The sequence below is a fragment of the Alligator sinensis genome, unplaced genomic scaffold (assembly GCF_000455745.1).
Source record: "Alligator sinensis unplaced genomic scaffold, ASM45574v1 scaffold601_1, whole genome shotgun sequence".
NCBI classification, from domain to species: domain Eukaryota; kingdom Metazoa; phylum Chordata; order Crocodylia; family Alligatoridae; genus Alligator; species Alligator sinensis.
The window spans coordinates 2101656-2115824 of NW_005841905.1; the positions used below are offsets into that span (position 1 = coordinate 2101656).

Sequence of the window (14169 nt, forward strand, 5' to 3'; positions counted from 1 at the left end):
TAAAGACTATATCAGAATACATACAAACAAGAGGGCCAAAATCAAGTTGCACAAACAAGGTTGGTTTTAGCATTTTCTAACATGTTAGAGCTTGACTTTACAACTTTAATACTCTTAACATAGTTTGCGATATAATCAGCAAACAGCTTGATTACATTTCATTACCTTATCAAAATAAGTTTTCTATTATTTCTATGAGATTTTCAATACTTCCTTTTATTAAAATTTTGAATACTGTTTAAGAATGAAATTTAACAAGTTTCCAGTCTATATGTAAGAAAAAAAGAAATTCCCTTCTAATACTTTTTAATAGCATCTCCAAATTTAGAACCTTTTAAATGCACACACAAATGCTATCATTTATTGCTAAAGAGCCAACCTACTATAAGAACATGCTCAGCGACCCACTTAGAAGGGGGTGAGGATGGAGGCTAGGAATCTGAAACTATCCACTTTAAAATTTCTCCCTTCTTTAACTCTAATCAATTAAGGAAATGGTTTGCCATTAAATTATGGCTCTTCCACACACCATTTAAATACACACTTGACTCCCATTGAAATGGTCAGTTCTACTTAAATTAGATTGAACTATGCATAAACAAAAGGCTGCTACAGAGCACAAAACTCCCATAGCACCCTCTACTGATAAAGAGGGAATGGGATTAACATTCATACAAGCAGTTCAACTGAACAGGCAAAATAACAGAGAAAAGTGAAAATGGGTTTTTATCGCAGTTCAGAATTTAAGCTGCTGCTTTATAAAGGGACTCTTTCAAGACATTTACCCTCAAAGGCCCAATCCTGTAGTCCCTACTCAGGCAAAATTCCAACTGAAGTCAATGGGAATATTGCCTGTGTAGGGACTATTCAAAATTAGTCAAATCGTCTGAATATCGTTCAATCAGCACTAATCACTGCATTGAGAATAAAGGCTGTAATTTTGGCATTTTTTGTCACTTAAATTCTTCAATAAATACATGCATTATTCTCTGTAAAACATCTTGCCAAGCAGCATTTGTCAAATAATTGGACAATTTTTTTCCATCAACCATTGAATAAATTATGAATAACAAGCATTGATTTAAGCATGTGACTCCCATCAGTCAATTCTTAAGTTTCTTGTGAAGGGCTTAACTAGGATTTAAATGATAGCACATATACAAGTGAATTTCATTCAAAGAGAACAGCTCAACTATGTTCCTGTGCCCTTTGAAAGTATAAAGGTTAAACCCTAAATATGACCCATCTTCTATATTGTCTGCACATATAAGTACAAATATTTTAATATTTCTTTCACAGAATGTCTTGATTTTAAATTATTTTTTCCAATACTGAAACACAATATTTATGAAAGTCACATCCAGAGCTATATTTACATGTGCAGCATGCATTAAACCTTGTTAGGCTCTTCTCTCTTACAAAGAGAGACTCTTAATTAGAGGCAATGTGAACACTGTTTAAATTGTAACATTTTACAGGTAGAATAAATCTGAAGCTTAAATATTTTTAGTGATCTTTAAACAAAAAAGATTTGAAATAGCAACACATCAGGGCACACCAAAGGTCCATTTTATACAGTATACAGTCTCCAAAAATATTTAATAACCAATGCTTCTGAAGAAGGCACAAACCCTCTTTAAAATGCCATTTATTATGCATTACTATTGTTTTAGGGGAAGTTCCTCAATTTTACCCTGTAACCACAGTTGCAAATTTTAAATATTAACACCCATCCCTAAAATGTTATTGATACTGTCTTATCTAAGTGCCTTGCCTCAATAAAGCACTCTGAAGGCATGCCATAGATGATATGTATTTCACAAAGCAAACTTGTATGGGCAGTCATTAACAACCTCAACAGAGGCACAGTTTTGTCTGTACCATGCTGCACCACAAACAGGCAGTGGGGAGAAGTGGTTGCAGCATGTAAGTCCTAGCTCAGGGGTGGGCAATTTTTTTGGGCGAAGGCCACTTACTGAGTTTTGGCAAGCCATTGAGGGCCACATGACAGGCAGCCCAGGGCAGATAAATATTACTTTTCTAAATTTTTTAGGGGGCCCGCAGACCAGATAGAATGGCCTGGTGGGTCGCATCCAGCCCCCGGGCTGCATTTTACCCTCCCCTGTCCTAGCTGGATCACCTCAGACCTGAGCTAGGTTATTCCAGCCCACTGCTGGAAAACATTGCCAGCCCTCTCTCTATGAGCTCCTGAAACGGAGAGTTGCCTGGGTGGTACATAAGGAACTTGCCAGGGGAAATGGAGGGGTATAAAAAGTCTGTAGCGTGTGCAATGAGCTTGGCTTCTAGAAGCAATTATGTGTGAGAAACTTGTGTCTAGACACACATGCACGCACCCACACACACATGCTTTCATGTCATTTTAATTCTTTGCTTTTTAATGTAATTGAATGACCCCTTTCCTTTTCCTTATGGTATCAGGAAGTTCAAATAGCAGCAGCAAACAGACCTCCCCTATGCAATTTAATATTATATGTTGCTCTGGTGACAATGCCAATAATTAAGGTTTCTAATGCTTTCCATTATCAGATCCCTTTCCACTTGCTTAGAACTTTGCAAAGCTGTTATTATTCAGGCTGAAAATTTTCCATGCAGGGTGTGTGATTCAGGCTGAATTCTCTGAAAAGTTTCTGCAGAAACAATTCAAGAATGAATATCAGAGAAAAATACCTTGTTCTACCTATACTAAACATTTCTTACACCTTTCCTCAAGAAGCTCTATCCCCTGCATATTTTGAAAAGAAACCAAAAATTTGGCAGGGAGATCACTTTTATATCAGTGATGTGCCTTGGACAGTGCTTCTGAAAATTCACCTAAATTCCACCATGTTTTAGCCTTAGAGATTGCACCCAGATAAGCAAGGACATGCGTTTGCAGTGGCACAAATTGCATGCCCCTGCATGCGCACTTCATTGCAGGACAAATTGTCCTGCAATGGGCATACTGCCCTTGCCCAGCTCCTCCTGGCTCTTCAGCCAGAGAGAGCTGGAGGCTGGGAACAGCACCTGTGCTGGCCCCAGCAATCTTACCTGATGGTGTGCTGGAACAACAGGGGCACAAGTCAGGCAGCACGGGGGCATGGCTGGCAGCAAGAGCATTGCTCTGGACAACCTGGCTTCCATTTGTACCAGTACACACTTGTTTTGCGTGCTTTCTGCCACTTTTGTTTCGGGGGGGTTCTGGGAAAATCCCGATAGCAAATTTTGCTGCCACTTTAACATTCACTGCGTGCAGTTTGTGGCACCATAAAGAGGTTTGTGGTGCTACAGACCACAAGCTCCTGCTCATCTTGACGCAGCCTGAAAGTCTCACTTTATACATAATCAGTAGCCTGCCTAGAGATGGTAAGCAAAATTCTCTTTAGATTTTACCTGCCTGAAGATGCCTGCTCCTTACTCTCTCAGCTCCTACATACTAACCAGACTACATATGTGCTGTCTTCATGATCCTTCAGAGGCTGCAGAGCTAAGCAGAACAGTAGAATTTTCTTTGCAATTGCTCTGCTGATCTGTGAGGTGCTGCCATGGCACAAGGCACAAGAACTGAGACTAGGAAGCCTTTGGATATGACTACACTGCAGTGGAAGTGTGACTAGTTTGCTAGATATACACCCTAGCTAGCTTTATGTTAGCTAGCTCAAATACCGGGAGCAGCATAACTGTAGTACCACAGTGGCTACTTTTTAGCATCTGACAAAGAACAGTGTTGCCTCCCAAAGCTCACACCTCTCTAAACCAGTTAGTCTCATCTGACATAGGCCTGTCTGGATCAAAACAAGCACAGCAGTCATTTATACGTGCTGCCCTTCCATGTTCCCTTGCTGCTGCTCAACAGGGAAATGGGTTCTGCGGAGAATACAGAATGATTGTGTCATTAAAAACTGTATTGTAATGAATATACACCCAGGAACCAAATTCAGGTTGCAGGGCTAGTGTTAAATTTTGCAGGTCCTAATTTTGGAGTCCCTTTTATAACCTTCACATTCTTTTAACATGGGAAGATTTTACTGCTCCCCTAATTTTTTTTCATACCAAAAAGACATGAGACCAGTTTCTGGCCTGGCATAAATTCCACAGAGGATGGAGCGCACACCTTCACAGACTGTAATGGAGCCAAACCAATTTTCTCAGCTACAATCTGGCCCAATATTTTTAATTTCCTTGTAAAAAAAAAAGTACACCTCCCAGTTCTTTATAGATCTTATCATAAGATATTTTCTCTGACATTGAAAAGAGGCTCACCATTTCACCAGTTATCTTAATATCTTTTGAAAAATTTTATTTATTAAATAATAGATATTGAACAAACCCATCCCAAGGTCTCAACACTCTCACAAAACTTAAAAAATCACAAAGCTACGTTTAAAAAATTAGACACTTCTACTGACTTCCAACTTCCACTGAATTAAAAGCCAATTAAGCCCCATTGTTAATTTTCACAAGACAATAAACAACACCATCTACCCCTATCCTATTTTCTCCCTAAAAGACACTTACCAAAACTCCAGAAAATGATGATTTTTTTTTGCTCTGTGTCTACTTCCCTCACTATGGACAGGGCATAATTCAGGACAGGGCATAATTTAGTCCACATTTTCTCTCGTGGTGCTCTCTAGTCTAGGTTCTCTTTCCAAAGAATGTCTATGGAATTTTTAATTTACAGCATTAGCTATCTTCTTCCACCCTGAAAACCATCTTTCTGCTACAGTTTACAGCTAGGAATTAATATATTCCTTTGACTGTTTTCATCAGTATATTTCAGAAGTGGTAAGTTAGGTCTGTCTCATGCTGATGCCAGGCTCTCAGGCTCACCCACAGCTGCTTCTAAACACCTTCCAATGTTATATAAGCTTTTGCTAATTCTATTACTTCATTGGATTGCTTTTCTTTAAAGCTGTCTCTCTTGCCCTGCTCCAGTAAAGCTGTAATGACTACATTCTCTCCTATTCCTCATAATAATAATAATAATAATAATAATGAGTAGTCTGAACAGTAGTTAACAACTTGGACATTTATAGATAGGAAAGAAAGGAAAGGAAAGAGAGGAATCTTAGCAAAAAAATATTCAAGAGAAAATATTCTTTTGGAGGTAAAAATCAAAAGAAGTTTGAACTACATTGCCTCCTGGCTCCAGAAAAATAAATAAATAAATAAATAAATAAATCAGTTGCTCTATGGAAAACATCTGAGTAAATTTAAAAAAAACAAAAACAAAACAAAAACAAAAAACCAGGCACATGAACAAAGATGATTTTCCACTTACTAGCAATGTTGATAGTACAGGGTTTTTACTTGAAATGTTAATGGGCTTGTCAGTTCACTAAACAGTACATCATCAATGTATGGGCCATAAAAGGGCACGTCTCCTTGTGAGAGGGGAGATGGAAGCCTCCGCAAAGAGGCTCAGACCCCCGACCAACGCGCCCTGGCACTTACCTTAGGAGCCCGGACGAGCAGCAGCCGGGAGGCAATGCAAGCACAGGCTCAGCAGTTCCGCAACTGCCTGAGCCTGTGTATCTGCAAAGGCTGGGGGCATGGCTTCCAAGCAGCGCGGGCTGCTCAAAAGGCGGCTAGGGAAACAGCCAAGGGTGGGCTGGGAAGCTGGGAGCAGAACACCGGCTGCGGAGCTGGTGGGCTCCAACTCCAGCTGCCTCAGCAAGGAGCCGGACACCTGCCAGAGGACCCCAACCAGGGAGAAAGAAGGCGGCCTTAGGGACCGGCAGGGGCAAGGGAGCCCCACGGAGGGGCAACCACTATGTGGGATGCTGCCAGGGAGCCACAAGGCTCCAATCGGGCTGGGGCCACCTCCTCCAGCTTGCTTGCATCTAGACAGCCCCGCAGCAGGCAGAGTACAGGGGATCACAAGCCCCCAGAAGGAAGGAGAGGATGCCAACTGGAAGGACCAAGGCGACTGGACCACAGGTCAGCCGGGCCCTAAGTAGGTGACACCAGGGGAACAGGTAGATGCTGGGCACAGGACGATTGCCTATACCCACACCTACTAGGAGGAAAGAGGATGGACAAGTATCCCCCGAGGATCAAGAGCACCAAGAGAGGGAATCTTGGGAGCCATGCCAGCACGAGCCAGATGTTCAGTTTAAGTTACAGTTGGCCCCAGACGGGGCAGATTTAGTGCTCCAGAAGAGGGGAAGCCGACCTGGAGACGAGGGGCAGACCCCCAAAGATTGATGGCCAGGAAGGCCCGTCCTTTCCAAGGCAGGCAGCGTGGGAGACCTCGGGGGAGCAGCATCTACCCAGGCCAAGGACATGGTAAGGAGGAGGTTTGGATTCCCATGAAGACACTCCAGGGACGAGACCCCTTCTCCCCCACAGGTTGCCGAGAGGGAACTGCCTCCCCAACAACATCAAAGACGTGGCAGGCAAGAAGAGGCAGCGCCTGGACCATCTAGGCGGCACCAAGACTGGGTCTCACCCTAACATCGCTGGGGGGCAAGGTACCCACAAAGAGGATGCCAAGACCCTTACAAAACCTACCAGCGAGGCTCCTACTAAAATATAGGATCATAAAGTGCCAGTGATGCCCCCATTAAGTGGATTACAAATTTGCTAGAATCTCAAAAAAGAGCATTCCTATTGGGATTCTACAGAGAACAGTTCTATGCCCAACACTATTCAGTTTTTTAGCAATGTTCTACAGGTAAAACTGGCAGGTAGCACAAAAATTCTGGGTGCAAAGTAGTAAACGATGGGCAGCCTCACAGTGCAACCTAGATCACCATGTGGGCTTGTTCAAACAAATCAATACCACTAGGGACAGGAAACATGGCCCATATTTCTGGAATGTGTCTTAGAAAGCAGCAACTAAAGAGGATTTAAGGCTCAGAGTGAACAAACAGATTAACACAAGTTGCCCCTGGCAAAGCTGTGGCAAAGAGCTAACATGAGCCTTGGATGTACAAACAAGGGAGTAACGGGTAAGATTTGGGAAGTGATTTCATTTCTATATATGGCTCTGGTAAAACCAAATGCAGAATAATTGCATGGAGTTCTAGTGCCCACTCTTAACGGCCTTGTTGAAAAGTTGAAGGGGATGCAGCCAAGAGGATTTAGGGGCTTGAGTCTTGAGGAAATTAATCTGTTGAGCTCATGAAAAAGCAGATTGAGAGAATTCATTTTAGCTCCTGTGAACCTTTCACAGGAAGAAAGCAGTAGGTACTAAAGGGATTTTAACCTACTAGAGAAAGGCACACCAAAAAAAACCAGAATGGAGGCTGGAGCCAGACACATTTAATATAGATATAAAGCAAAAAAAAAAAAACAAAAAAAAAACCCAACAGTGAAAGCAATTAACTATTGGAACAGACTGCCAGAGAAATAGTGGATAACTCCAGCTCTTACTGTGTTCAAAAAACGAGTGAATACCTTTCTAAAATACACATTTTAGACAAGCCAATTTACAGGGATCCATACTTGGGTTACTACATAAAATTCTATGAACTATTTTTTGTAAGAGATCAGAGCTGACTATCTAATGAACTCTTCTGGCCTTAAGACATGCCATAGACAACAAGACATTAAAGCTTCCAAGCTTGGCAAGCATGGTAAAGACCATATTCTCAGAGATTCATCAAGTCCCACAACAGTCTGTAGGCAGATTCTGCATACATACATCCAAACTCTCTTAACTGACTGTTTGCTTATTTAAGCCATTCATTCTCTTCCAATGTTATTTCTTTAAAATGGGTAATAAATCTGAAACCAGAAATGAAACTATTGAACAAAAGAAATATAAACAATTAGTCTACCTTAAGATATAGTCAGTCATAACAACTTGAAGCCAACTGTTCATTTGTTAGCATTTTATGTCTCTTACATTCTCTTTTATGGGCTTTGAACAGGCGCCTTTAATAAAGTTGTAACTTTTAAAAAGTCATATTGCGAAATATTTTTCTAAAACTTTGCCTTGTCACATACAAAGTGAGTTTCCTCAAAGCTGCCACAGATCAGGTAAAAGGCAGGTGAAAGTTAAATAAGAAAGCTATTTCAAATAGCATTTAAAATAAAAAAGAGAAAAAGACACAAACACCAAGCCTGGAAGTATTAAAAGCACGTTCTGGAATCCTCTGTGATGACAGTTTAAAGAAAGCAGCTTTTATGTGCTACTGAGCCCAGCTCTGCAATGTCTTTTAAATGCAATTGTTTACCTAGAAAATACAAGCAAGGGCCAGAATCTGGACTACAAGAGGCACCTTTTGATTGCACACACTGAACTGAATCCTTAACTAATAAATTGTTCCACACCTTTGTCTGAAACAAGAAAGGCAAAGGTCTGCATTTTCTCACAAGAATGCACAAGCCTCCGCAAAAGTAATACGATTTTCTACATCTAAGTCTTAGTATTTGTTGACTTAAAGAGTTTGTATGAGTGACAATGCACATCACTGGTTTGTTACTTCTGTCATCTCTGCTACTGAGTGTACCTTGACTCAGATCAAAGTTGAAAGCTTCTAAAAAGATACACAAACCACAATGTGACAAATAGCATGCTTTGTTTGACACAGCAAACAAGAAATTACTTTCATCAACCCAGGAAAAGAATCCTATGTTTTCAGTGCTAATGCTGAAGTCTGCAGTGATAGAACTAGAGCTTGACTTCATCCCCAAGGAATGAGCACCTTTCAAAAAAAAGAGGTAGGAACCAAAGCAGTACATTACATGCTTGCAATTGTACAAATTCAGAAACTATTCTCCTCCTGTATAGGTGTGTAAGAGTTAAGCTTTTACTTAATAAAATTTCTCACAAATAGAAAATACCTATCTTTCAAGCAAATATTCATCTACTACCTCTACTTTATGTTTTTTAAACATATGCTTAGTTTAGATGCACTCAAAACTTGTCCCTCAGATGCATTCAACATCAGGCACTCTAGCAGCTTGTGCAGTTAAAATATCCTCATTATCAGTACAATATAACGATTTATAAAAAGATACTTTATATGGAGACTGTGAGAATAAGCTAGCTGACCTTTATGCAGTGTTTCTGGAAGTGTAAAGGCTATATATGTAAAGTATATAAAATCCTATGCATATCACTGGAGCACAGAAATAATTTGGTCAGTGGAAGAGCATATTAAATAAAATGTAGAGACAGCCACAGACTTTCAGTGGGCTTTGGACCTAAAAACATCTCTAAGTAATATATCACTAGGCTGGAGCATGAGTTATAAAATTATAAGAAATACACAGATAGTTGCAGAGAATAAACAAAAGGCATAGTTAATAAAAAGTAAATATTTTATCCATAGAACAGATTAACCATTTTCAACCAGAACTTCTGTGAAGAGAGAACAACATATGGCTCCTTGTACTTATAGATTCTTCAATCCCATCTTTTTCCTTAAAAACCCTCCAGTGGGCACATAAGCTCTAAGGACATAAATCGGTTTAAGTAATCAGAAACTGGTTTCAACCTGTAACAGAACAGAAGCTCAGTGTACATAAACCAGTTTCAAAATGGCTGAAACCAATTTAAGAAAAGCCTGGTTGAATGTAGTATAAGCCTTAACTGATTTGGGTCAAGCCAGCAGCTCTCAGCAGCGGCAGCATGTAGAAGCCGCAGTGGGGCCTTTATGGCACTGACCACAGGGCCTGGGTCAGTCACTACAATTCACTCCCCAACCCCCTAGGGACGGCCCTGCCCAGACCCCTTCCTGGTTGAAGTTAAATCAGTCCCCCAGCAACCGAGCATGCTTTCCAGCCCTGAGCTAATCTGTGCTGTCTGCTCCATCAAAGAAAGGTTTGTTTTTGGGGGGGGGAGTTGGGGGGGGGGACTGCCCCCCTCCCCAGGCAAACCCCTGCTGGGGTCTGGAGCCAGGGAGGAGGGTTAAACACCCCTTTCCCCACTCAAACTTACTGCTGGCTGTCACCGTGGACTACAAATCCCAGAAGCACCTAAAAGCAGGAAGAAGTGATGAGCAACCCTGCAGAGTCCTAATGTTGTGATTCTGGACTGAAAATCCCAGAGACATCAGAGGCAGCAGGAAGAGGAAGCAAACACACAACCCTTGCTGGTTATGTGCCAGAGAGCCATGCTCTAGTGTGCCCCCCGGTTTCTGGCCTGAGTCACTGCAGCCATGTGGCTGCATTTCCTGAATCAAAAGTAAATGTGTGTCGAGTTATTTCTCAGTTTAATCTCTGCAGCTTAGACCAACCTGCAAAGACTGAATCAATTCAGCCTCAGACTTTTTCACCGTTGTCACAACCCAATGATTTTAGTGCCTCGGCACGATGGAATTTTCCCGCCACATGAGAGTCTCTTGCACAGCAAAAGTTTTCTGCTGCAACAGAAAACCCCGGTGCAAGAGAGTTCCCACCATTCGCATGCAAATTTGTGTCCCGCTATTGGCCAGTTCTAAATTATTCCTACGTGGCAGCTAGTAATTGGCTTGCTGGCCATATAAAATTTTGTGCAACTTCCGCCCAAGTCGGAGAACTTTGAGCACACTACAGAGTGCCTCTAAAGATATCTGACTTGCGGCTGAGCTGATCGATAGCCTGATCACCTATCGATTCTTCTCCCCGTCGCCGAGCGCAATCCTTCGATGTACCCTTTCCCTGCCGGCTTAATTTGTAGATGGATTAGCTGGCCTGAGCCTTGCCAGCTGGAGCAACTCATGGAGTTGTTTAAGCGACCGGACCACCTGCATTGCGGCTATTAGCGGCGTAAGTAAAGCTTTTCGCAACCAATACGCTTTGTCTGCCTCTCCATTCACCAGCCCGCCCAAACTACCGAGCAGTTTGTATATCACCTTGAGTCGGCTCCGGCCGTCCGAGACAACCGTGTGTACATAGCCAGGAAGCTTTGCTCCACAGAACAAAGACTTTGCCTAAACTGCACCCATTAGTTAAGTCCTGCCTCTGTATGGCAGAATTCCCTGGTGTCATCTCCCTAGCCCACATCCTGGTTTGGTTTAGGACTTTAATTTGACTGAGCCTTAAGTGAGTTACTTCGTTTATGTTCTTCCCATGGCCTAAATGTCCTGTAAAATTTAAAATATCATGATAAAAGTACCACTTAAAGCAGGGGTTGTCAACCAGGGCTACGCATACCCCAAGGGGTACTTGGAAAGGGGCTAGGGGGTACAGGCAGGCAGGGACAGAGCACCGCCACCCACCCAGACACGGTGTGAGGCGGGGGATGGAGATACCCTCCTTAAGAAGGTTGAAAACACCAGATTTAAAGCATAACATTTAAAATACCATGATAAAATATCAAGACCTCTAGGCATGTAGGGGCCATTTCTAACCTGGTCAATCAGCAACCACATGGTAGGGTTTGGTTTTATTAAGAAAGAAATGAATGATAATACAATGTAATTCAAACTTGGTGGCTTACCTCACACTCTACATCTGCTCTTCCTATAAAGCCACTCTCATATCCTTTTAGCCACATGTGGCAACAAGCTACCTTCTTCTGCAAGTTAGTAGAGCCCACTCATGTTGCATTTCTGTAAGAGAAAATACATGGGTTAAATTCTATGCATGTGTATTTATTGTTGCAGGATCAGTCCTGTAATCTTTTTGCCAAAGGCTTAACACCTGCTAATACAGTAGATTGTTTTAGGCAAATATTGTCAACCTGTTACACAAATTATATTCTTCATAGCCTAGTTTATTTTAAAGAATTCTGCAAAACTATTCTACATGTACTTATGAGTTCAGTAATTTTAAAAACATAACATTAACATTGTAAAGAAAATTTCAGCACTACACCAGGATAAAAATCAGGTAGCACTGCCAACTTGGTCACTTCAAAATAGGCCTCAGATTCATTATGTTAATGTGTTTAAACTGTTTAAAGTAACCTTTTGAATTGATAATAGAAGATCTTACTAAAAGGTGCCAGTTAATAAGCAAAAGCAATTAAGAAGTTAATTTCAGTGTAAATTTCTCCTTATTAGCCAGGTCTAATACAGACATTTCATCTTAGAAGTCTTATGAAACTTGAACTAGTGTTAATTGTTAAAAAACCTAACTGATACATGACACTGATCTTTTAGGCACAGCAACTTTGAACCAAAGGGATTATTTTAACAGAAAGCCTCATTAATCCTGTATGTGGAAAAGACCAATTTAGTGAAGTACAACAAAAATGGAAGGGAATGCAAACATTTTCCTTAAAAGAGTCTTATCAACTTTTAGGAGAATCAAGTGACAGCTGCTGAGAAAAATATTCATTACTACAACAAAAAGAAAGTGTAATGCCATAACTAAAAGACACCAGAGTACCAGGCCAATTTGTGCCTGACAAAAATATAATGAAACCAATAATATTTACACCAGACTAAAACTTTTCCCAATATCATTTTATTAATACCAATTTGTATCAGTGGCTTGTGTACTGCATTAGCAGTCTAACATAATTTTGTAAACATTTATATTTAAGATCTTTAAAAATAGAAATGTTTCCTTTTAAACTTAGATTTCTTTTAAGCAATACTAACAGCATAATTTTATGGCTCCTTTTCTAGCAAAGGAAATATTACCACTAATTTCTTGTTATATGCTTTTTATTTATTTTTATTGAAATATAGCTTTGTCTTTTCCTTAAACCTATAGGGTACTCTTATATAGTGCTATTTTTTTCTTGCGATTACTCAGCTAAACTTACAGTTTAACAAAAAGGGTGTTTTGTATTTTCCCCCTTATCTCTGGAGCTAATTATTTTAGTTGTGTTAAAAGGCAACTGCTTTAGTAATGTTTCTTTTTTTATTCTTCCCTAGGATGAGATGGAGCTTTAATGTTTTTAAAATATATACGAGTACCAGTTTGCAAGCATATTGCCCTCTATTACTTAAGTTCTGTAATTTAAGCAGATACTTGGATCTACTAAAAAGATAGCCCCTGAATGGTTTGACTACCCAGCTACTTGCTTACACAAACAGGACATTTCAAAGCAATTTATCCTCTATTTTATGGCAAATTTATCTTTAATAAAAAAAAGAGGAAAAATTAAATATATCTGTTTATCTTATGACTCATCTTGTTTTGTAAACAACATGGCTAAGTACAGAGGTTCAAGAAGCCCAAGGCAGAATCAATTCAATCTTCACAGGTTTTTCTAAACCGCGTAGACTGAACTAATAACAAACATGTTCAGCGTTCAGGTGGCCAAAACAGGCAGAAGCCAGTTATTAATTGCCAACACTTCCCTTGGATCAAAATCTTGACCCATGGGGAGCTCTGAGGGCTGGATGCCATGGATATGCAGCCCACATCTGGCCCGCAGGCTAGGGGTTGAGCACACCTGGCCTAGAGGATCAGTGGTTCCTTCTGGCCCCATTAACTGTGAATTCTTGCCTGCCATATTCATGTTTTGAAACCCACCTGGCATATAGCTTTAGTTTTACTTTTGAGAGAAAAATGTTTCTCTCTCACTTTGAGAACTCAAAAGCTGCATAAACGTTGGCCCCAACTTCCCATACATACAAAGAAAACCACTGTGAACCAGGAGCACATCCAGGCCAGATGGGCCTTCCAAGGAAACATTTCTTTTCCCTTCTTTCAGGAAGGCAGAGTTACCTGACCAGGCACCTGTGCCATATCCAGATGAGCGCGCACGTGTGGCACGTGGTGCTGCAGACCCGCCTGCAGCACCCCACACCCCACATACAAGCGTTCCCCGTGCTGCTGGCACAGGGAGGTTTTCACCCTGGGATCTCCCACACTCATTCCACGCCAAAAGAAGTGGGGCGGCGCGTGTGGCAGCAGCGCACACCACCCAAAACCAGAGCTTGGCCAGCTGGAGCCCTTTTCCGGCTGCCAGCTGCAGGAGCACCTGGTTGCAGCTCCCAGAGGCCCCCAGGCAAGGCTGCTTGAGCCACCACAGCTGCTGACCCCAGTCTCCCCTACCCACCTGGGGTTACCTGCCCTGACCTGGGGCATTGCCAGGGGACAAGAAGCAGTCACACAAGGTGCACCACTGCTTCTTGTCCCCGGGAACCAAATGTCCACACTCATGCCGACACCGCCCGGCACAGTAGGACATCTTGAACCACTAAATCATAAGGCCGGAGGAGCCGGTGGGACTGGAGCGGGCAGGGAGCAGCAAAGGGGACCTGGGGAAAGTAACGAGCCCCACACAGACACAGAGGCTGCCAGAAAATAAAGCAACAAATAGAAAAAGATCGG

The 14169-nt window shown here is 41.6% G+C and overlaps 1 long non-coding RNA gene across 2 annotated transcripts in view; it reads right to left on the reverse strand.

Moving 5' to 3' along the window:
* The window catches only part of LOC102384669, a 124924-nt gene extending 113437 nt beyond the window's left edge, over positions 1–11487 (reverse strand). For both annotated transcript variants that reach the window (XR_323216.2, XR_001357616.2), the window contains exon 1: positions 11375–11487. This is a non-coding gene — a long non-coding RNA (uncharacterized LOC102384669). The remainder of the gene's footprint in view (positions 1–11374) is intronic.
* Positions 11488–14169: the final 2682 nt, after the last annotated feature.